Below are 21,486 nucleotides of genomic sequence, written 5' to 3'. Positions count from 1 at the left end.
TGTCTCAGGTGACTGAGCCCATGCTAGCAAACACCCCTCCTATCTAAGACATTCACATCCGAGCAAGAGCTTAGATGGTGCGTAGAGCCCATGCTGCCCTTGCACGGTGGTGGACAGGCATGCTTTTAAAATTAAATAGAAAATGAAAGCTTGCAATATACTGTGAAGGAAAAGACAATGGGCTCTTGAGGTCACTGTGTGGGATGTTTCCGTACGGAGGTAGTGGCATGTGGGAGCTGATTAGGTGTGACCAGCACTCCAGGTCAAAGTCAAGGCACGTGTGACCTCTCTGTGGCAGATGAAGTCTCTTCTAGAATTAATGAATACACAAAAACTGGAGCAAGTCCGCACAGATACATAAGTGTGGCTGGGTGTCCAGGGTTGCATTATATAAGGTGTCTGTCCGTGTGATAAAATAATGTCGAATAAAGCAGAAAGTGATGGATGAAGGATCCAAATGATCCAATAATGTCTCTGAGTTTTGTGAGGAGTGCTAGGCTGCCGTGTACAGGAGTAGGACTGCAGGCCTGGAGACAGAGAAAATGCCATTGCAGTCTCTATATCCAAGAGTCAGTGGATAGCAGAGTCTAAAACATTGAAAACATTGAAGTGACCAGTCCTGCTTAGACATTAAAGTACTTACTGGCAGGCCAGGGGTCACCAACTCCAGTGTCTTGGAAGTAATCATGCTTTTTCTTTGTCTTGCCATTTGGATGGAGGGCAGAGAGGGAGGGGCTAATGCACAGATATGCATTCACTCCCATCATGCCTGGTGAGCATTTTCAAGTTTCTTTACATTAACTCTTTATCCCTGGTGCAGTCTCAATAGGACGGAAACACAGACAATTCCACTGAGGCTTAAGGTTCTCCCCGAATGCCTATTAAAGAGTGTGCAAAACTCATTAGTTAACAAAACAGGGCTAAGGGAATAGCTTAATGAGGAAAGTGTGTGCTGTGCAAGCATGGACATTTGAGCTCAGTCTCCATGAACTCACATAAAGAGCTGGGCATGGTGGCACATGCTTGTAATCTCAGCACAGGAGAGGTAGAGACAAGGTGGCTGAATCTCCAGGACTCCCTGGCCAGCCAGGCTCCCTGGCCAGCTAGCAAATTGGTGAGCTCCAGGCCAATGGAGAGAACCTGTCTAAAGAAAACTAAATGTAGGGCAGCTGAGGAATGAACTTGAGGTTGATCTCTGGCTTCCACAGGCATGCACACACCTGCACCTGTATACATATATGTGTGCTCTCACACACATATACACAAAAAAATCACACACACACACCGCACACCACACCATGTATCTTTTCTTTGGAACTCCAGAGAGCATCTTGTTTCTTTGTGCTGTCTGTGCCTTTGCTAATGAGCATCTTTAGTCTCACCTTGTAACAATATCCTCAGCCACTGTTTTTCATAAAATAACCTACCTGGAGAATTTGACACATTCGTATTAGTGAAAAGGAGGGAATGTAAGATTAATTTCTACTTCAAGTTGGGTTAAAAACAGATGGCGAGGTGTGGGCGTCAGGCATAGTAGACATAAAATTAATTGCTATTACCTGTGTACCACACACTAGAACACAAGAGGAGGCCATGATGCTCAGAGAAAACCTTCTCCTGGAATGGAGGTCATTTCCTTTCCTTGGTGCTGTAACACTTTGGGTCAGTGAGGAATTGCCTCTTAGACTATACAATATGGTGAGCAGCTGGTAAGTGCCTGGGCATTGGGCCAGATGACAAAGCTATGGTGTGCAATTAAACCCTGCCTCAGTTCTCTAGCTCTGAGTAGTGCAAGTCCACAAAGGGTTAGAGAGATTATGCAATCGCGTCTCCATAAAGGAAAGTGTAGATGACCACAGCAACCTCCCAATGACTTAGCGCAGCATAAAGGGACAAGAGCACCTTAGGGTGGCAATAAAGAAAGCGCTCACACTGGACCAAATGGACTCAGTGAGAGAAGGACATGCGCAAAGGGCCGGAAGAGGAATGAGGCTTTGGGTCCTTTTGGTAGTTGGTTATAGCTGGGTGTTAGGGAGAATGAGTACACTACAGGACAGAGGAAAGGACAGGAAGGTGGAAAGTTTGCGGCTGTCTATAGCAGACAGAATTGTTTTCATAATTAGGAGGTATATACATTTGCATACTGGACTAGGAGATACAAAAGGTTCAAGTAAGTTCTATTCTTTCCAGAAATCAGATTGGCTTCCTTGCTTAGTCCAAATGGTGTGAGTCGGCTGCTCATCCCTGAACTGTCTCAACTCTTGTCCAAAGATCCTGTTCATCTAGTTATCTTTATCGTCCAGATCTCAGGTTCCTGACAAGTTAATTTATTAATTATTTTAGATTTAGTAATTTTATTTTATGTGTATGAGTCTCTGGTGTGGTGTGGTGTGTGTGTGTGTGTGTGTGTGTGTGTGTGTGTGTCTATGTCTGTGTGTGTACAGTGTGCTTGCCTGGTACTCACAGAGGTTGGTGGGATGGGGACACTGCACACTATTGAACTCAAGTTATGGATGACATAAGCCAGTATATGTGTTCTAGGAATATAGCCAGGGTCCTCTGCAAGAACAAGTGCTCTAAACTGCTGAGTGGGTGACTAAACAGTAGGATGTATGTGAATGAATGGGTGTGAGTACAAGGAGAATGGATGGGTGGACAGAGGGAAGAAAAACTGAATGGATGAATGCATGGGGGGATGAATACATAGTAGACAGATGGGGGGGATGGGTAGGAAGAATGATAGATGCATATATATATATATATATATATATATTATTACATTCATCCATTCCTGCAGCCTTCTGTCTATACACAAACCCATCATTCACATACATCTCATACATACTTTCACATATAGGTGCATATATACACCTATGGGTGTGTGTGTGTGTGTGTGTGTGTGTGTAAGGAAGTATGGGTGTGTAGACAGAAGGCTGCAATAGTGAATGTGGATGTGAATAAAGTATAAAAATACTTGGTGAATAGATGGATGGATGCATGATGGAATAGATAGGTAGACACGTGGATAGGTAGGTGGGTGGATGGATTGGTGTGCGGGTGGCTAAATGGATGGAAGCATTGATGGGTGGATGTGTATGGGGAGACATATACATGGCTGCGTGGGGCAATGAGAAGGTAGTCAGTATATAAAGGAATAGTAAGTGGATGAGTGAAGTGCTGGGTGTGTGGGTAGATGAATAGGTACACAGAGATGAAAAAGAGAGTAAATGGTGGGTGGCTGGACAGATGGACATGTATATGAACGGAAGCTTGGATAGATTCTTGTTTGTTGGAGTGGAGAGGTATATGGATTGAAGAATCAAAGAGACAGAAGGAGGAAGAACTCATGGATGGATGGATGGATGGATGGATGGATGGATGGATGCGTGGGTAAATGTATGTGTAGGTGAATGGATAAATTGGTGAATGGGCAGGTGGATGGGTAAACGGACATTGGTTCATGAGGTTTTATACTGATTAAAAGCTGTTACCTAAATAAAAACATAAAGCTAAAAGTTACTGAAGGGTGAGTGGACTGCCAGAGAGAGGAAGCTGCTCACCCCATATCATTCCGAGTTCTGTATGTGCTCAGGTATAAAAACAGATGAGACGTGTCTCCCTTCTTTCTAACAGCAATCCATTTGGTGTTCCAGATCACACTAATTTATCGACACTCAGGGGCTCACCAACTTGGAACATTTTTTTATATGTATGTCCATCCCAAATGTACAAACACATAAGAAAGAGTATACATTCTTAATATGTCTGGAAATAATATTTTAAATAAAGTCTGAAACTTGAGAACTGCTAAGTCTTGGTCACAGTTTCCCAGTAAGTGGGCAATTCCTGAACCAGGATCCCAGAATCCTGAAGACAAGCTCTGCTTCTCTTGTCATTGTTTCTTCCCCACGGAAGAAACAGGTCCTAGTCCACCTGATCCAGAGTTCCCTGGAAGGAGTCTAAACCCACTGGGAATCCCAACTGTTGGTATTTGACTCCCTTTCAACACTGAGTCTTGTGAATTTTGATTTAGTTCATCTTTCCACTTGTGGTGCTGCGGCTAATACCCAGGGCCTGGTGCACACGAAGCAAGTGTCCTACCTCCAAGCTACTCTCCCAGCCAAATTCTTGGCGATATGAGCAATAGCTGTATTCACTGCACACAGAAGGTCATCGCACTACAGGTTCAGGGTTGAAAGGAAATTGACAACATAGTTCATTGAATCTGGCTCCATTTCTGAAATTCATAATATTAGTCCTGAAATTTCAACTCCTCATATTTCCCTGTGACCTCCCGGGACCCAGAAACCACAGCATAGGTGAGCATCAGAGAATCCCTCTAGATTCGGTGACGAAGTTCAGACTTTATATGCAATGTACTCCTCCAAGCTCTGAGCACAGTGGTCTCTTCTGAAGTAGACAGAGAGTCACACCTGATGTGCTGGAGGAAGAAAATATTTAATAGACACTGTGAAGAACTTAGTTTTGCTTTCTTATTGTCCTCACCATGGTAAATTTATGATGCAATCCCGGTCTGTTTTAGGCTAGTTTTTATACTGTTTAATACCAGTGCTCGTACACCTCAAATGGCATTTGTAGGATAACTAACAGAAATGGTGTGTATACATAGCACGTGTCTGGATCCTCCTTCTCATGCCCTCTCCTCTTTTCTTCTTTAGGAAACTGCTCAAAGACCTCATGAAAGTGGGACTTTCAGCTTCCTTGATCAGGCTCAGCATTCAGTAAGTGTGACCGGTTTGCACACTCATTGTGTAAATGCCCGTTTCTTTGATCTCCTCTCTAGCAGACTCTCTTCTGCATGCCCAGCAGTTCCCACAGAAACTTGCCGTGTGTCTGCTCTCTCTGCTTGGCATTGCTGTGTTTGGTTCAGAGTTATGAAGGGAGATTTCTCTGTAGAACCTCCTCCCAGCTTGGCTTCCCAACCCTCCTGGGAACTTTGGGCAAGATGGACATTTCAGTGGGTTAGCCCCACGGGTAGAAACTGAAGGTTCCCATAAAATGTACTTTGCTGTCTTCTATTTCCTATGGTCTGCTTGTGAGGAAAGAATGTGTTAGTTTTCTCTGGTCAAATGACCCTGCAGTGTAGAAAGGAAACCCAGTACACAGATCTGCTTGTGACTATGTAACTCCAGAGACATTCAAAAAAAACCCTCATTTTTTTTCCTTTAGAGCCAGAAGGTATGAGCATGATATACAAAACTACTGCAGAAGAGAAATCTGTACTTTAAAATACATGGGAATTTGTTTAGAAATTTCATTTGTTTTTACTTCGCCATCACACAAAAAAAAATAGTTTGGATGAATCTATCAGTTCTTTTTTCCAATTTCCCCATTATTTTTTATCTGCTAGCATATGTGGCTAGAACCCCATGAAGTCTGACTTCGGTCTTCCTCCTCAATAGTTCTGCTGGGAAAAAAAAACCCAAGTTTTCAGAATAAAATTGTTATCATTTAGGAAAACTGTCAAAATCAAAGATTCAGAAGGATGACTTGAGGAAATGATTTATTTTTCTAGCTGTGACTTTCCTCACAGGCTTTGGAATTATGTAACATATCCTGCTTCTGAGGCTAGTGGGGGCTCACATGGTCCATGAAACATCACCCCATGTCCAAGGAAGCAGGTGGAATTATAGGTCGGTGACCTATAGCAGTGAGGAGCTAGCTGATTACAGGGCTACTTTTTTGGGGTGGTATTGCCTGGCTTCTTGCTGTGGAATTTGCATATACATGTGGAGAGGAGGAAGAGGATGTGGAGAGAGAATGAGGAGGAGGAGAAAGAAGAGGAGAAGTGGGGAAGGAAGATGATGAGAAGGTGAAGAAGAAGGAGGAGGAGGAGGAGAAGAAGGAGAAGGAGAAGAAGAAGAAGAAGAAGAAGAAGAAGAAGGAGAAGAAGAAGAAGAAGAAGAAGAAGAAGAAGAAGAAGAAGAAGAAGAAGAAGAAGAAGAAGAAGAAGAAGAAGAAGAAGAAGAAGAAGAAGAAGGGGAAAACAGCTGACAGTGTGACAGTGTTAGTCCTTTACTCCATCAGAATGTCTCTGTGTCACCCTGATGAGTTAAAACTTGTGTCATGAAGGGGATTAGAGAGCCAGGCTTTTGTTTCTAATCATAAAGGAACTTCTATCTCTATTCCCTAGTTGTCACATCTATCTTGTCATGCCTTTGAAGTTTCCCTTTCATATTTTCTGAAAACTGTGAGAGGTTTTGTAAGTACAAAAAGGGTGGGAGCTATTTAGTGTTTAGTTTGTTCAAAGCTATGGAGTATAAAGCTAACCATGCCTATTGCTCTGTCTTCCTCCCCAAGTACCATCATTCTCCTATCCCCTTAAGTGAGCTAAGACAGCAAATGATAAGGAAATGTATGGGTCCTGATAGAGTTTTAGAAGTAACATGACCCTCCCTGCCTCTGCCTATAGGACATGATGCAAAATTCTGCCCCTTGAAAATGAATTCATGTTCAGTCCATGTGCTTAGGCTGGAAGCTGTGGATCCAGGGGCGGCTGAGGTCCCAGAGATAATTAGTACAGTAGTGTATGTGAGCTCACATTAATCTGTCTATGGAGATGGGATTTTCAATCTTCAGCCACAGTCTGATGAGGGAAATGGAGCATTAATTTGCTGTTCCTTACTACTTACTAGTGAGAAAATACGATAATTTTGGAAAAGAATTTAAAAAAGAGACAGAGAAATGTCTCATTGCTGACGGACTGTGAGGGCTGGCACCTAATGCTGCTCATATAGGTTGCTTTCCTTGAGACTAGAGCATTTGTAGTATTGGAAACTTCAATCCACGTCCAAGGCCAAGGAATCACTTGATTAGGAAGGAGAGTTGAGTTCTGGGAGGTTGTTCAGTTAGGGAAAGGGCTTGCTTTGGTTCCTGGGTAAAGGTGCAGTGCATCATGACAAGGACAGCATGTTGGCCAGAGTGTAAAGTAGCTCTTCATTTTGAATCCAGAGTCAAGAAGTACAGAGTCATAATACATGCCAATGGTCTGCTTGCTTTCTGTTTATATTCAGGACATATTTATGTCCCTGACCCATGGAATGGTGTCCTCCATATCTCACACACATGACCACAGAGATTTTTCTCTATGGTGATTCTAGGCCTTCTTGAGTTTGGAATTAGTATTAACCATCACACCTGTGATAGCAGGTACACTGCCATGCAGAGGAGTTCATGTCCCAGTACCCATAGGTGCTCTTCTTTGTCAACATGGAATCCATATGTTCCATGTCCAGGAAACTGCCCTGGTAACTTCTGGAATCTTGCCGGAAACAGTGTCTGCATACCTGACATGCTTACTTACCTCGGCCTGAATCCCGGATATGATGTTGCCATTGTCTTCAAAAATCATTGCCAGTTCTTTTCTCTAGCATGCGCTCATCCTTTGCCAGTTAACTTTTCTCAGGACGCCTTCAGTATTTGAGTTCTTTGACTATGATTGGCCAGTGTTCATGGTTTGCAGAGCTAGTTCCTATGAGCCAATGTTGATTTCCCGGCTTTTCGCATCCCTGGATGACGTGTTGCTAAACACAATGTCACAAGAAATGCATGTTAGCAGGCGCATTGGTTGAACTTGGGCCTCAAAGCAATTTCCTACAACTTGTAAATTTAATGTCTAACAGAAGGCTTCCTTGACCTCCCCCACCTGTCAGATAACACTTTCATTCGTGCTGTGTCACAGTCATTAATCCATGAATTAATTAACGGGGAAATGATATTTTAATGTTTCCTTCTCTTGATTGTCAACTTGATTGGATGGAGAGGAATACAGGAGGTTTGTAAAGCTTGCCTCTGGGTATGTCCTTGAGGGTCTTTCATTAGATTAACTAAGGGAGGAAACCCAGCTGAATGTAGGTGGCACCCTCCTTAGGCTATGGATCCAGAGAGAATAAAAGAAAAACAAAAAAAAAATCTAGCCTCCTCTCCTCTCCTCCTCTCCTCTCCTCTCTCCTCCTCTCCTCTCCTCTCCTCTCCTCTCCCCCCCCTCTCCTCTCCTCTCCTCTCCTCTCCTCCTCTTTCTCCTCTATCCTCTCATTCTTATTTCTTCTTCTTCTTCTTCTTCTTCTTCTTCTTCTTCTCCTTTTCCTTCTCCTTTTCCTTCTCCTCCTCCTCGTCCTCCTTGTCCTCCTCCTTGTCCTCCTTCTCCTCCTCCACTGACTTCTCTTTTTCTTCTTTATCATCTCTTCTTTTTCTTCATCATCATCATCATATCTTTTTTTTTCTTCTCTTCTACCATGAAATAACTGTTTGCTACACCATACCCTCTCCACCATAATGGACTGAAACATCTGAAATAGTAAGCAAACGACTTTCTTTCTCTGTATTGTTTTTCTGGGGTATTCTGTCACAGCAACAGGAGAGTAGCAAATACATTCAGTCTGTCACTTCTGACTCCAAGTAATAGTTGAATCCAAATCAAACTCTATTCATTCACCGAAGACATTCCTTTCTTCCCAGGTACTTTAGGCTCATGTTTCAGCAATGAACATTGTCTCCTTCTCTGTCCAGCATCCAGGAGATGAGGGAACCTTTGCTCAGAGCAGCTTAGGAGCTTTCTTTGAAAGTTTTTGTTGCCATTTTGCTTAAGCAGTCCAAGTTACCCATCTGAGAATGCTTCCTTGGTACTTCTTGAGCTTATAGCTACCTTTTGATGGATCCCAACATGTTGTGGTATAATTTAAAAAAGGCACCCAACCTAGTTCCCACTCTTGCACAGATCCGAGATCTCTGGTTGTTTCTCTGCCACTTTCACACACTGTCCCCTTGGCAGTTGTTATCAAGCCTGAGACTCACGTCACCATGGCCTCACATCACGCTAGCCCCAAGCATTCTATAGCCTAGCACTGCTTCCTGTCACAGACTCTGTTCACACCCCCAACACCCAGTTAGGTCGAGACTCAAAAATTGGAACCCAACAACCAGATTTATATGTTAAGTGCTATGTTATATGTGTATGTACAATACATCCACACAATTAACTTACAACTAATTGATAAGGATATAAACCACCCACCTAGATAAATAGTTTGCTCATCTAGACACACAAAATCCTGTACACATCCATCCCTTAAGAATATTCATAACAACCTGTATCTATGTAAAGATGCGCGGCGATGACCGTTCACATCTGCTTCCATGTTGCTTCTCCTGCTGCTCTGCCCTCACTCTGGTCTCCTCTCCTTGCTAAAGCTTTTCTTCTGCCCATCCTTCCCTCTCCAATGACAGGCTTCATTCTATTCTTACCTGCCTTCACCTTCATAATGGCATCCACCTACACCAACAGACTGAACTAACACATCCAAATGAAGATTATTACCTACTTAGATGTTAATAAACTTAGTTGTTTTGCATACTTTGCCATTTCTCTGTGAAACACTAACTGCCTTACATTCCAAGCAAGTGAGTTGATGCCAAGTTCCTAGCACTAAGCAGTTCAGACACACTTCTTTATTGTTTGGTTTCATACTTCTGATGATGTATTCTTCAGTTCCTTATCTGCTGTAGTTAACACTTTAGAGTAAGAACCCTGATTAATTACAAAAGAATAGAGAAGCACGAGGGTAGATAGGTTGAGAAAGAGTGTTAAGTTACCCTGAGGAAGTTAAAACCTGAGTAGGTTGACTGGACAATGAAAGAGGTAAGAAGTCATGAATTGGAATGGGGGAAGAGAAAAGTAAGAAGGGAAGGAGACAGGAAGAGAAGAGGAAGAAAGAGATAAAGAGAGGGATAGATTGATAGGCCAGATAGCTGCAGGGATCTGCATGATTTTGAGCACATGCATTGAGCGTTCATGTTTTCTATCATCCCTGGATTCTTATGTAGGCACCCAGGATTTCCAACTCTGGTAGTCATGCTTGTATGTTATGTACTTAACAACAGAACCATCTTCCCAATGCTGCTTAGTATCTTAGTTGTTACTCAGGATGCAAAAATTCCTACTTCCCCCAGTCTGTGCCAACCTTTAAAATACTAAGCAAGCCAGGGTAATAAATTAGCAAGCCGCATGGCCCTTATATCACACCAGACTAATAGGTCTTCGGCTTAATAATATAAGGAAAGGATCAGACCCCAGTGATCTTTAAGACTCTTCTAACTTAGGCTTTAGAAAATAAACAAGAGACAGAAAGTGACCCACAACAGAGGTTAAAGGGAAATGGCATTATCCTAGTGAGACAGAGATGGGTGAGTGACCATCAGCTAGCTGTCTCTCCTGGTCCTGCCTGACTACTGAAGAGAGTCAGGGCATGAAGATGTACTGGATAGCTCTATAACCCATCCAATACAGACATTCTGCCTGCTCTCTGAGGTTCAATAAACTAACATTTATGTGTTTTGTCCCTACTCACTGTATTGGAGAATCAGAAGAATGGAAGCCAGTACTGCATCCCCAGCTATGGAGGATAAGGGCAACCTTTCTGTTTATCTTCACCATTTATCAGTTCCCAATCGGAGGACCCAGGGAAAATGTCAGCTCAATATTTTTTGCTAAATCCCTTCACTTAATCTAAAGATAAGGTCAGTTGTGCTTCCACTCAACAAGGTACTGTGGGCTGTTTATTTAAAACACCAATAAACCTGTAGGCATCTGTGGACATTGCAAAGGACCAAACCAGAACTGAGAATTAAGCTGGTTAATAAATCCTGCCAACAAGCTATTAAAGGGGACTATTGAACAAACAAACAAACAAATGCAAAAGCAGTGGAAGGTTATGGATCTCTTGAAATTTTGAGAATCTCTAAATCTAAAAGAGAAACTTCTCTGTGTTTTTGATGGCTTGCTTTGTTTTAAAACGTTTGACTTTTTTTTCTTGTAGACAATTTAGACAATTACTTGTATGTCTTACCTCAAACTCAGGGAACAGTCTTTGAGGCTCAAGTGTAGGCTTTAAGAGAAACATATTGGGAAGCAAGTATTGGTTCCAATTTTCTATGCCTAAAATATTTCTATTCCTGTGTGTGTGTGTGTGTGTGTGTGTGTGTGTGTGTGTGTGTGTGTGTGTGTGTGTGTGTGTGTGTGTGTGTGTGTGTGTGTGTGTGTGTGTGTGTGAAGGGGGAGTTGAGACAGGGTGCCATTAGTCTAGGCTAGACTTGCACTTGCTCTTTAGGCAAAAATAACAAAAGTTGCTATTATTGCTGATTGGAACCCATGGATCGCTGAGAAGCAGTCCCCTGTCCTGTCATGTGATTTATGTACACAAGTGTCTATGTAAATGCATACAAGGTTGTACATAACATTATCCAATTGGCTTCCTGCTTGTTTGTAAATGGCGTATCTGTGCACATGTCTGTATGTGTGGATGTGTGTATGCATTTGTGGAGAAGCCAAATGTTGTGTCTTCCTGAACACTCTCCAGCTAATTTTGTTGAGACAGGGTCTCTCAGTGAACCTGAGACTTGCTGATTTGACTAAAGTGGATGGCCGGCAAACTTCAGAGATCTGATTCTGCCTCTACCGGCCCTGGGGTTACCCATGTACAGTGTCACATCTCAATTTCATGTTGGTTCTGAGGAAGTGAATTCAGATGCTCAAGCTAGCACAAAATATGTTTTTATCATTGAGTGATCTTCCCAACCAGGGTGGCTATCTATCATTAGATCCCAGTCTCTCCATGTTAAGGAAAATACATCATCTTGGAAAAGTTACCAAGTTACTAAAGTATATTGTGACACATGGCAGCTTGCTAAGCCCCTGAGCTGTGTGTTGACAGTAATATTGTGAGAATGTTTCCATCTACCTCTTCCTTTCTTCCTTCTAACCTAGCCAAGGACAGCTTAGTGTCAGGTTTTTGCTGAGTGCTGAGGATTTTACGTGACAGAGAAGGATTTTCACCCGTGGTAGAATTGAAGTAAAAATGTTAGGCAACTTGAATAATCCAGGCTTCTTTTGGTGTCAAGGCCTTCCCAGTCATATCTATTGATAACCCATGAGTTTTACAGTCTCCTATTGAAGACTTGGTCCTCAGTGGAGCAAAGTTCACCAAAGCAAAGGCTTTGGAGAAGAGTTTAGGGTCATGAAGACTTTGACATCTCTATTGGATTGAGCCATTGCTAGGTTTGTAACAGGATAGTCTTCTAGCTCATTATGGAACCTTGGGAAGTAACAATGATGAAGAGAATGTTGTCTAGGGGACTGCATCTTGCTCCTGTCCCTTGCTGTCTTTGCTTTTGGACTGCTGTAAAGTGAGAGGTTCTTCTGACTTTTGTCCCCACCATGACATTCTGCATTGATACAGGCTCAACATAATGGGTCCAAGTCACCATGGGCCAAGACCCCAGGAACTGTGAAATCAAATGGATTTTCTCTCTTTAGGTTGTCTTTCTTGTGTATTTTTACAGTGGTGTGAAGCCAATGAACTTGAGGCTGCGTGCAGTTTGATTTCAGATGGGGAAGAAGGCCAAGGCCATTCCTTAACACATACATATCTCCTCATTAGAGCCTGGTTTTCTCCTTTGGGGGCTAGCTGACCTTCCCCCTGGGCCTCCCTCAAACTTCTTGAAGGACATAGCCCTCTCTGGGTTGCCTCTTCCCTCAGCAATGACCATTTGTACTTCACAGGGGCAGACTCTCCCTACCACACCATAAACCTGCAGGCCCTGCAGAATCAATGCCCACTTACAGCTGCTAATGCATTAATAACAGAAACGTCCCTGGCCATGACCTGCCTGAGTCATTACCCACCTATCATAGGAGGCAATTTCAAGCAGATTGACTAGCAATCGGTGTCCTCCCCGGCGTCCATGCAGGAGGACACATGGCTGCCTTCACAACCCCTGAGCAGATGGCCAGAGCACGTAATTGCTCACCTCAGCCAGTGTAGGTCTGGCTCCAGGCTAGGGAACCTCCATGTCTTGCATGCAAAGCTGAGCTCTCTTACCCTGGGGCACTGATCCAAATGCATCAGCCTTTCATTTCAAAACAGAATCCAAGCTCACACTGACCTTCTTTGTGCTGGTTTTGAACTTAATGCACAAGCAAGTCTCTGAAGATATTGAGAGAAGAGGCTTCAGTGTACCTGAGGCGCTCAACACTTATGGCTGTCCTGCAGTCACTTGTAAACACTATCATAATCTGTGCTCCAAAGCTGAGGTCACCGTAGGCTTCTACCATTATGGTTTTTGTCCCAGTGCATTTCCCATCACTCATAGTCATGACTGTGGACCTAGGGGAATGGCGTAGGAGGTAAAGTGCTTACTGCATAAGCATGAGGACCTGAGTTCAGATCTCAGCACCCACCTAAAATCCTGCTAATCAGCATGTACCTGTAACCTCAGTTATAGCTGGGGATTAGGGATAGGCAGGTGCTAGTGGCTGGCTGACCAGCTAGTGAAGCTGAAACATCAAGCTTCAGGTACAGTGATAGATTTTGCTTCAAAAGACAAATTGGGCTGGTGGGATGGTTCAGTGGTTAAGGCACCTGCTACCAAGCTTGAGCACCTAAGTTGTATACGCCTGGCCTACCAGTAGAAGGGGAAAACCAACTCCTAAAATTAAGTCGTCTGTCCTCTGTCCTCCACATGCATACAGTGACACACGTGTGTGCACATAGTCTCTCTCTCTCTCTCTCTCTCTCTCTCTCTCTCTCTCTCTCACACACACACACACACACACACACACACACACACACACACACACACAAAAGTGGCATGACGGATTAAGCTAACACCCGCACTCTTTGCCCTGTATTCCTAGCATGTATCCTTGATGCCAGTTTGAGTTTGTGACTTGAAGTTTGTAAGCCTTTCTTCCTTGGAGCAAATCCCTGGTCATAAACATGAGTAATCCTCAAGTGCAGTGATCTGACATTTCCTTAGTATGACAAGGTTTGCAAAAGGAACACCTTAAGGGTTGGCTTTGGCTCATGCTTATAGAGGTCTAGTCCATCCAGGTGAGGAGTACATGGCAGACCAGAACAATTTACATCATAGTCTGTGGTAAATAGGAGACAGGGACATGGGGAGTGGGGGAAAAAGAGAGAGGGAGGGAGTAGGAGATGGAGCAGGAAGGGGAAATTGGGAGTCTGTGAGAACAAGATGGGCAGCAGAGGCAGAGTGAATGAATATGTGCCTTTATGGTCGTTCCAGCTAGCTTTCTCGACCCTATCTCCCCATGCCAGTCTTTACTCTAAGGCATGGTGTCACCCATAGTCACAGCACACCTCTCCAGCACATGCTCCCTTATTCTTGCATAGAAATAGCTTCACAGACTCACCCATGACTATGCTTTACTATATCAGCTCTTAGCCATCCCATCAAGTTGCTACTCAAGCTTAACTAGAATAGATAAAGGATCTAAACCCATGGGAACTTGGCTATGCACTGTTAGCAGTTCTTAAAATGGTTGGTAGCGGTCTGTGATCAGCTCTTTGCAATCTGGGCTTCCAACACTTTTGACTTACCCATCTCTGAAGAAAATGGAGGCAAACCCATTTTTGAATATGTGGCTCCAAGAAACTCACAGAAAAGGGAGAGACCATATCAAGATTACCTTACTCTATCACAGATTAATGTTCAAAACTGGAAGTGTTTCAAAAGGATCCTCCTGTCTCTAGCTCTCTTGTGCTTGGGCTTCAAGCACTTACACCATGCCTACACTTATCTGCCTATTTACATAAATGTTGGGAATTGATTTCCTTTCTCAGCTATCTGGGCTATACCCCCAATCCTCCTTCAGACATTGTTTCAGAGACAGGTTCCTTTTACATTCTGAATCTGTGCTGGATGCTCTGTTATTCTTTGGCAATAGCAAGGAGATTCTGAAACTCTGAGGTCTGCTGGTGCCCCATGCAGTCCAGGTCAATGCTTATACCCATGAGCTCTCGTAGGAGAAGGCTGTTCTATGCACTGTGTTCTCAGAAGAACTTCATTGAGCATACACATTCAAAATGGCTTTGGGAAATTCTATCAGGGGGATTCTCAGAGCTGTGCACTGCAAGGTCAGACAAGCTGCGAGCTGTGATTATTATGGCTGCATAGACCAATATGTCCTATCCATGAGTTCATTTGGATTCTAGAAAAGGAGGCAGCTATCCTCAAGGGTCAAGTGCTGACTTTGAGACAAACATATGGAAACTCAAGTATTGGCTTTCTGATTACCATGTCTGAGCCTCTTTCTCTCTCTCTCTCTCTCTCTCTCTCTCTCTCTCTCTCTCTCTCTCTCTCTCTGTCTGGGTGTGTGTGCATGTGCATGTGCACGTGCACACCCCCACCCAAACACACACAGAAGTATGTGTCTGTAAAGTTAGGGAATTGAGAAACAGTGCCATTGGCCAAAGCTGTCCTTGAACCTGCTATCTAGCCAAAGATAGCTTTTATTTTCTGGTCCTCCTGCCTCTTATCTCCCAAATACCAAGTGTTGGAGAAATATGTGTGTCCTAAAGCCTCTAATTTGTGTACTGTTAGGGACTGAGCCCAAGATCTTGTCCATGCTAGAAAAGCACTCTATCGACTGGGCTATCTCTTAAGCCTGTTTTTTAACCTTGATTAGCCTCAGTTTCTTCTTATGTCTTGATGCCAACAGTAACTTCTAGTGTATCAGTTGTCAATCTGTGGGTCATGATCCCATTAAGGGTTGAATGGCCCTTTAACAAGGGTCATATATCAGACATCCTGTATAACAGATATTTATTATTACCACTCTAAATTATTACAAAATTATAATTATGAAGTAACAACAAAAATAATTTTGTACTTGGGTATCATTATAACACAAAAATCTGTATTAAAGAGTTGTACCATTAGGATGGCTGAGAACCACTGCCCTAGTGTGAGTGTGTGTGTGTGTGTGTGTGTGTGTGTGAAAAGAGAGAGAGAGAGAGAGAGAGAGAGAGAGAGAGAGAGAGTTAGAGAGGGACAAAGAGACAGAAAGACACACAGAAAATTCTTTTAGTGCTTAAGAAGAATGTCTGCTAATGGATGCTTTAGGGAAGTGTTGGACCCCAGGAATAACACTTTGGCATTGGTAAGTTCAGCAAAAGACTATGTTACAGACTCTTCTGCTTGAGTTTAGGAAAGATCTTGCTGCTTCTGATAAGAAAAGAAGAGGACACAGTCGGCAAGCATCTAGGGGTAAACCCATGACCTTGGGGGGACATGGAACCCAAGGAAGGCAAGGGAGATTACCAACATTCACTCCAAAATTTTATTTCTTTTGTAGTTTTCCTCTCTGCCTTGTCCATGCCATTTTATACCCCAGCCGTGTAAACCTTATGATTAAAATGTTATGGCAGGGCATATTTTATGAAACTTTGTAGAGCACTGGATTGCCATCTAGGCCCGTGCAGCAACCCATTCCTTCCATATTATGACCTAGTGGGTGTGCTTTGCTCATTATTGGCATTATAGACAAGGACATGGAAACATGGAGAGGTTGGTAAGAAATCATCATAGTTGGAGTTCATTCTGATGATGGAGAAGATTGTGGGTATGGAGTGGAGGTGATGTTGGAGTGATTGTAAAGATTAGGAAGAGGATGATGGGGATAATGCCAGAGATGATAGTGGAGATGGATTTGAACTCTAGGCTTTTCTTTTTGAGAGTCCACACTCTAGGATCTTTTCCAAACACTTGTCTTACACTGAGACAAAGTACTGATGACTTTGATTCTCATGACATCACAACCACTGATGCATCTGGGCTTCTGTGGACTGTGAAGTTGAGAATTTTATTGTCTAGGCCCTTGGCTAGTCCTGGGTCATATTTATAACTCTGTTTCTCAAGTAAGGGAAATGAAATGGGTGATTACTATGATTTAAAAAAGTAGACAACTGTGTATTTTTCTGTTCTCTATCTCTTTTCCAAGCAAACAAACAAAACAAAACAACCAACAAACAAAAACATAAAAAATAATTCTCAACAACAACAAAAACAAGGAGAAAGTATACTGCTCTATAATATAGATGTCTTTCTGTATGTTTATGTGTATGTAAATACATGTAAATATGTACATGTATGCATGCAGATTAGTATTGTTGATATTCACAAAATTTATTGCAAAAATTATGAAGATGGGAAAATAAAAAGTGGTTTATAACATTTGATTCAAAATTTTTAAAAATTTGGTTTTTTATTAAAAGCATGTGGTCTGCCACAGCATGATGAGAACCATAGTTGATCCCCAACTCCTCTTTTGCATTTCAGTCCACACACAAAGCATAATGCTTTGAGGAGCCTATAGCGACCCCTACAAAGTCATGTGAGTCTTCAGTCATAAAAATTGTTCTATAGTACTGGGGGGATTTACCAAACCCTCCAGCCTTCTCTAAGAATTTTGATCAGGAATGTAGTCAATGGCAATAAATGAGAACCAGATCTTTACGCTGGTCTGTGATATCCTTCTTCACAGGAGTCGATATCTGACCATTTCAAGCAGGTAGCCATATCACCTCACAAATCCATTCAACATTAGTGCAGAATGCTCTCCTAATGCCTGGCATGACACTCTACATAGAAACACAGTAGAGTATTTCTGGAACTCCTGGGGCACATGGCTTCCAGAATAAAGATATATTAGACAAATAATCATATGCAGATATATGATTATAGATTCAGTTCAGTGAGCTCACAGAAAGTATGCTGGAAATGTGGTAGTTTGATGTGGGAATCAAGGTACTAATACTTGAGTATAGCCAGTCTAGAAAATAGGCTTTGGGTCGAGGTGAGGCATTTGATGCTTTGAAGAAAACCAGAGAATGTGTGCTTGAAACAGAAGTCTGGATGGGAGCCGAAGGGTGGAACCGAGGAGTAGTTACAGGAAAGAGATGTGTCAGGATAGAGATTTTACACTGGACCCTGTTACAGAGAAGCCTCAAGGAATATGAAAAAGCAAAAATATGATACTGCCTTTATCTCATCAATATTACTATGGCTAAGGTAGTGGAAAAGGCTTGGGAAGAAGGAGTAGCCTAGGCATAGTTAAGACATTGTTAGAGTCTTAGCCTCAGACAGTCTTAGAGGGAAGGAGGACAGTAGTTGGTGACAGAGCTGTACTTATGGACATAGAATGAAATTAATGTAATATATCTGTGTATTTATCCTGATTATTTAATTTTTATATGTATTTATCCTTGATCTATTCTCATATATTTACCTATCTCTTATCTATCTATGTCTAACCTTATTATCTATATTTATCATCTATTATATCTCTATCATCTACATGTCTATTGTCTGTCAACTATTTGTTGTTTTGTATTTACCTGGCATCTATCAACCATCCGACTATCTCTATATGTATTTGCTATAATCTGACATCGCCCTATTTATCACTTATTTAATGTGTATAAAATCTAACTATTGACTCAATACACTGTACAAAAGTGTTATTAGAATATTCATAGTCTTAACCAAATCATAACATTGTGTTTCTTTTATTTTTTCACTTTTTAATTATTTCGTATACCTTGGGGTAGGAGAGAGGGTTCCTTCCACTCCCACTTCCAATAGCTTGGAAGCAGTCTGCATGGTTTCTGCTGTCCCTGCAGTCTTCCCTGTTGCCCTGAATGACTCCATTTGTTTTGCCCAAGTTTCTCACACTTTGAAGTCTGACATTCTTAATAGTTCTGTCACTGTGTCAAACAGGCTGCTGAAAAGATACAAGTGATGCCTGCAGGAGATGGGGCCATCTCAGCAGTTTGTGTAACACCAACAGGGTGTGAGGGAACGGGAAAATAATTAGTTTAGCTAGATGTAAATGGAGAATTGGGGAAGAACCTGCACATGTGTGGCAGCCTGTTAGGCAAGGCAGCCTGCATCGTTGAAAGTTTGAGGATGAAAAATTGACTCAGCAGCTATGCAAATGAAAGCCCTATGAAGAGACTCATGGTGACAGGGAAAGTAGCGAAAGTAGCATGACCTGAATCCAACCCACCCGCATTTACGGAGGGTTTTACGTACCTGTCACCATTTGAGGATTTTGAGATCAACTGAGGGGGAAACTAATGGTAAGACACCAAAAAGGGCACAGACTAAAGGTGAAGAACAATGTTTCCGAGTGTGTGACTTCTTCAAGCAGAGATTACAAAGGCTGAGCAGCAATTATAACCCACAGGAGCAGGCGAAAGTGCTAGATACATCAGGACTAAGCTGAATACGGAGAATTAGCCAGCTCTGTGATAGTCGTTAATTTTCTTCACCTCTCTAGGCATCAGCTCTCTTTTTAATAAAACATTTCTTTCACAGTAGGGGTTGTCGTTGCTTTTCCATGCATGCATGTGCACTGCACACATGCACACATTTGACTACCTCAAAGCCATCTTAGAGGTGCCAGCAATTGGAGGTGGGCAAGAAAATGCCTGCTATTAGTTATTAATGCGCTTTCTAGGAATATGATCATTTTATGAATGTTTACTACCAAGTCAGCATAAACTATGACCCTGCTTGGAAAAGTTACTAGGTATTGGAAAACACACACACACACACACACACACACACACACAGAGAGAGAGAGAGAGAGAGAGAGAGAGAGAGAGAGAGAGAGAGAGAGAGAGAAAGAGGTGTCTTATCTTGAGGCTGGGAGGCAGCTCAGTTGGTAATTGCTTGCTACACAAGCATGAGGAGATGTGTGTGATCCCCAGAACCTGTATGTAAAACAAGTCAGGTTTGGTGGCACATGTACAAACCTAACTCTTGGGTAGGTAGACAGGTAGGCCCCTGAGAATTGCTGGCCTGTTAGCCTAGCAAAATTGCTAATTACCAGTTAGAAGTGAGAGACCATGTCTGAAAAACCAAGGTAAAAGATGTCCTGAGAAACACTTGCACTTCACTTCTGGCCTCCACAGCACACAAATATACACAATTGTATACGTATGCACCAGTGCATCCACCAAAGGGTACACGTGCCCTACTCCCACAGACACAAGGATAGATCCTTCATTGATCATGACCCTCTCTTCCAAATGTTCGGTAGGCCTATGATAAATGTATTGGTTGTGTTTCACCAAGGCTGTGCCCTTTTCATGGTTCATCATGGTCATCTAAAACCTTACTGAGATCTGGGGAGATAGGGTGGTGGGCAAAAGTACCTGCCATCCAGGTATGAGGACTTCACTGAGATTCTAGCATACGTGTAAAAGGGCGGAAAGCAGATAACTACAAGCCTAGCATTGCGGAGGAGTGGTGACCAGGGCTCAAATCTCAAGGGAAAGTGGTGGAGACTGATAGAGCTGGACAGTCAGCATCCTCTCTAGCCAACTTACTCATCCTTGGGGGCATGGATACCTCCAGCCTCCCCGCCCCCATCTACACACAGCCACACTCACCGAATAAGCCCTTATTGAGAAGATCCCTGGAGTGATTCTGTGGCCAATACCCCTACTGTTGCCATTGCAGACACCCTTGTATGGTTCAATGCTGCTTTCTTTTTGCATGTCTTATTCATAACATTTTATATCCATTTTGCTTTGTTTCTTTTTTTTGTTTTTAACCATATCCCTTGACCATTTCCCATCCAATTGTATGTATCTGAAGGCTCTTTTAACATTTTAAACTAAGAAAGCAAAAGTCAGAGATGGGAACGTATCTGCTTTCCTTTGCTGTATTTAGTTTAAAGACCAATGACTGTGGTGAACATCTCTAATCCCAGTACTTGTGGGACAGAGGCACCTCGAGTTCAAACTAAGATCTTGCCTTAAAAACAAAAGAGGCAATCCAGCCATGATGGTGCATGCTTGTAATTCCAGCACAGGAGAGCTGGGACAGGGAGATCAAAAATTTAAAGTTATCCTTGGCTACATAGCGTTTGAGGACAGGCTGTGCTACATGAGACCCCCCATCTCAACAAAACAACAACAACAAAAACCTAATGTCTGAATGTGTGTTTAAATTCATATATTATAAGCAGTATAACTTGGCTTTAAAATTACATTATATGGGGGAGGGCTTACATTGTATAAACCAATGCTTACAAACTTGTAGAGATTTTACAGGTTTAAAAGCTGCTTGAGGCCATTGATCAGTTTTGCTAGTTTTTCTTCTAGCTACTTAACTTGAAGACATGTGAAAAAAAAGTCCCCCACCCCCACACCCCCACGCTGACCCTAAGAAAGCCTTGCTTCCTCATATTCAGAAGGCTAATGGGCAAAGTGAAGTAAGGTAAAGTTTTGAAGACTAGGGTAGGAAACAAGGGCTGGACACTGAGTGAGATTTTAACAGTTGGACCAATTTGCTTTGATTAAAGAAAGACTTAAGACCTAGAAACAAGGTAAGTATTACTCTAGGGTCATTGAAAAATAACAGGGAGCTGTCTCAATGAGAAAAAGGACTCTCCAGAGAAGTATTTTTTAAGGCAACTGAATATTTCAGAATAGCCCTTGTATATTGAAAAGGTAGGGTCTGCCTCTCCTGTGCTCGAGCACTCTTCAACCCAGGTATTTGGCCTAGATCAGAGGGAGTCTATACCTGGGTTTGGTAAAATCAGGCTTCAAGCTTCAGGCAGGCAAATAGATTTTCCCTGTTTGCCAAGACTGCTTA

The 21,486-nt window shown here is 42.5% G+C and overlaps 1 protein-coding gene across 1 annotated transcript in view; it reads left to right on the top strand.

Annotated features, from left to right (window-relative positions):
- Rbfox1 (RNA binding fox-1 homolog 1) overlaps positions 1-21,486 on the top strand; it is a 1,521,216-nt gene that overhangs the window by 295,772 nt on the left and 1,203,958 nt on the right. The window contains exon 2 of the mRNA XM_032912763.1: positions 4,680-4,742. The gene's annotated coding sequence lies outside the window, so the exon portion shown is untranslated. The remainder of the gene's footprint in view (positions 1-4,679; positions 4,743-21,486) is intronic.

This window comes from Rattus rattus, chromosome 9 (genome assembly GCF_011064425.1).
Source record: "Rattus rattus isolate New Zealand chromosome 9, Rrattus_CSIRO_v1, whole genome shotgun sequence".
Taxonomy (NCBI): domain Eukaryota; kingdom Metazoa; phylum Chordata; class Mammalia; order Rodentia; family Muridae; genus Rattus; species Rattus rattus.
The sequence above is the reverse complement of the archived record's forward strand: the minus strand, read 5'-3'. Positions and strand labels throughout refer to the sequence as shown.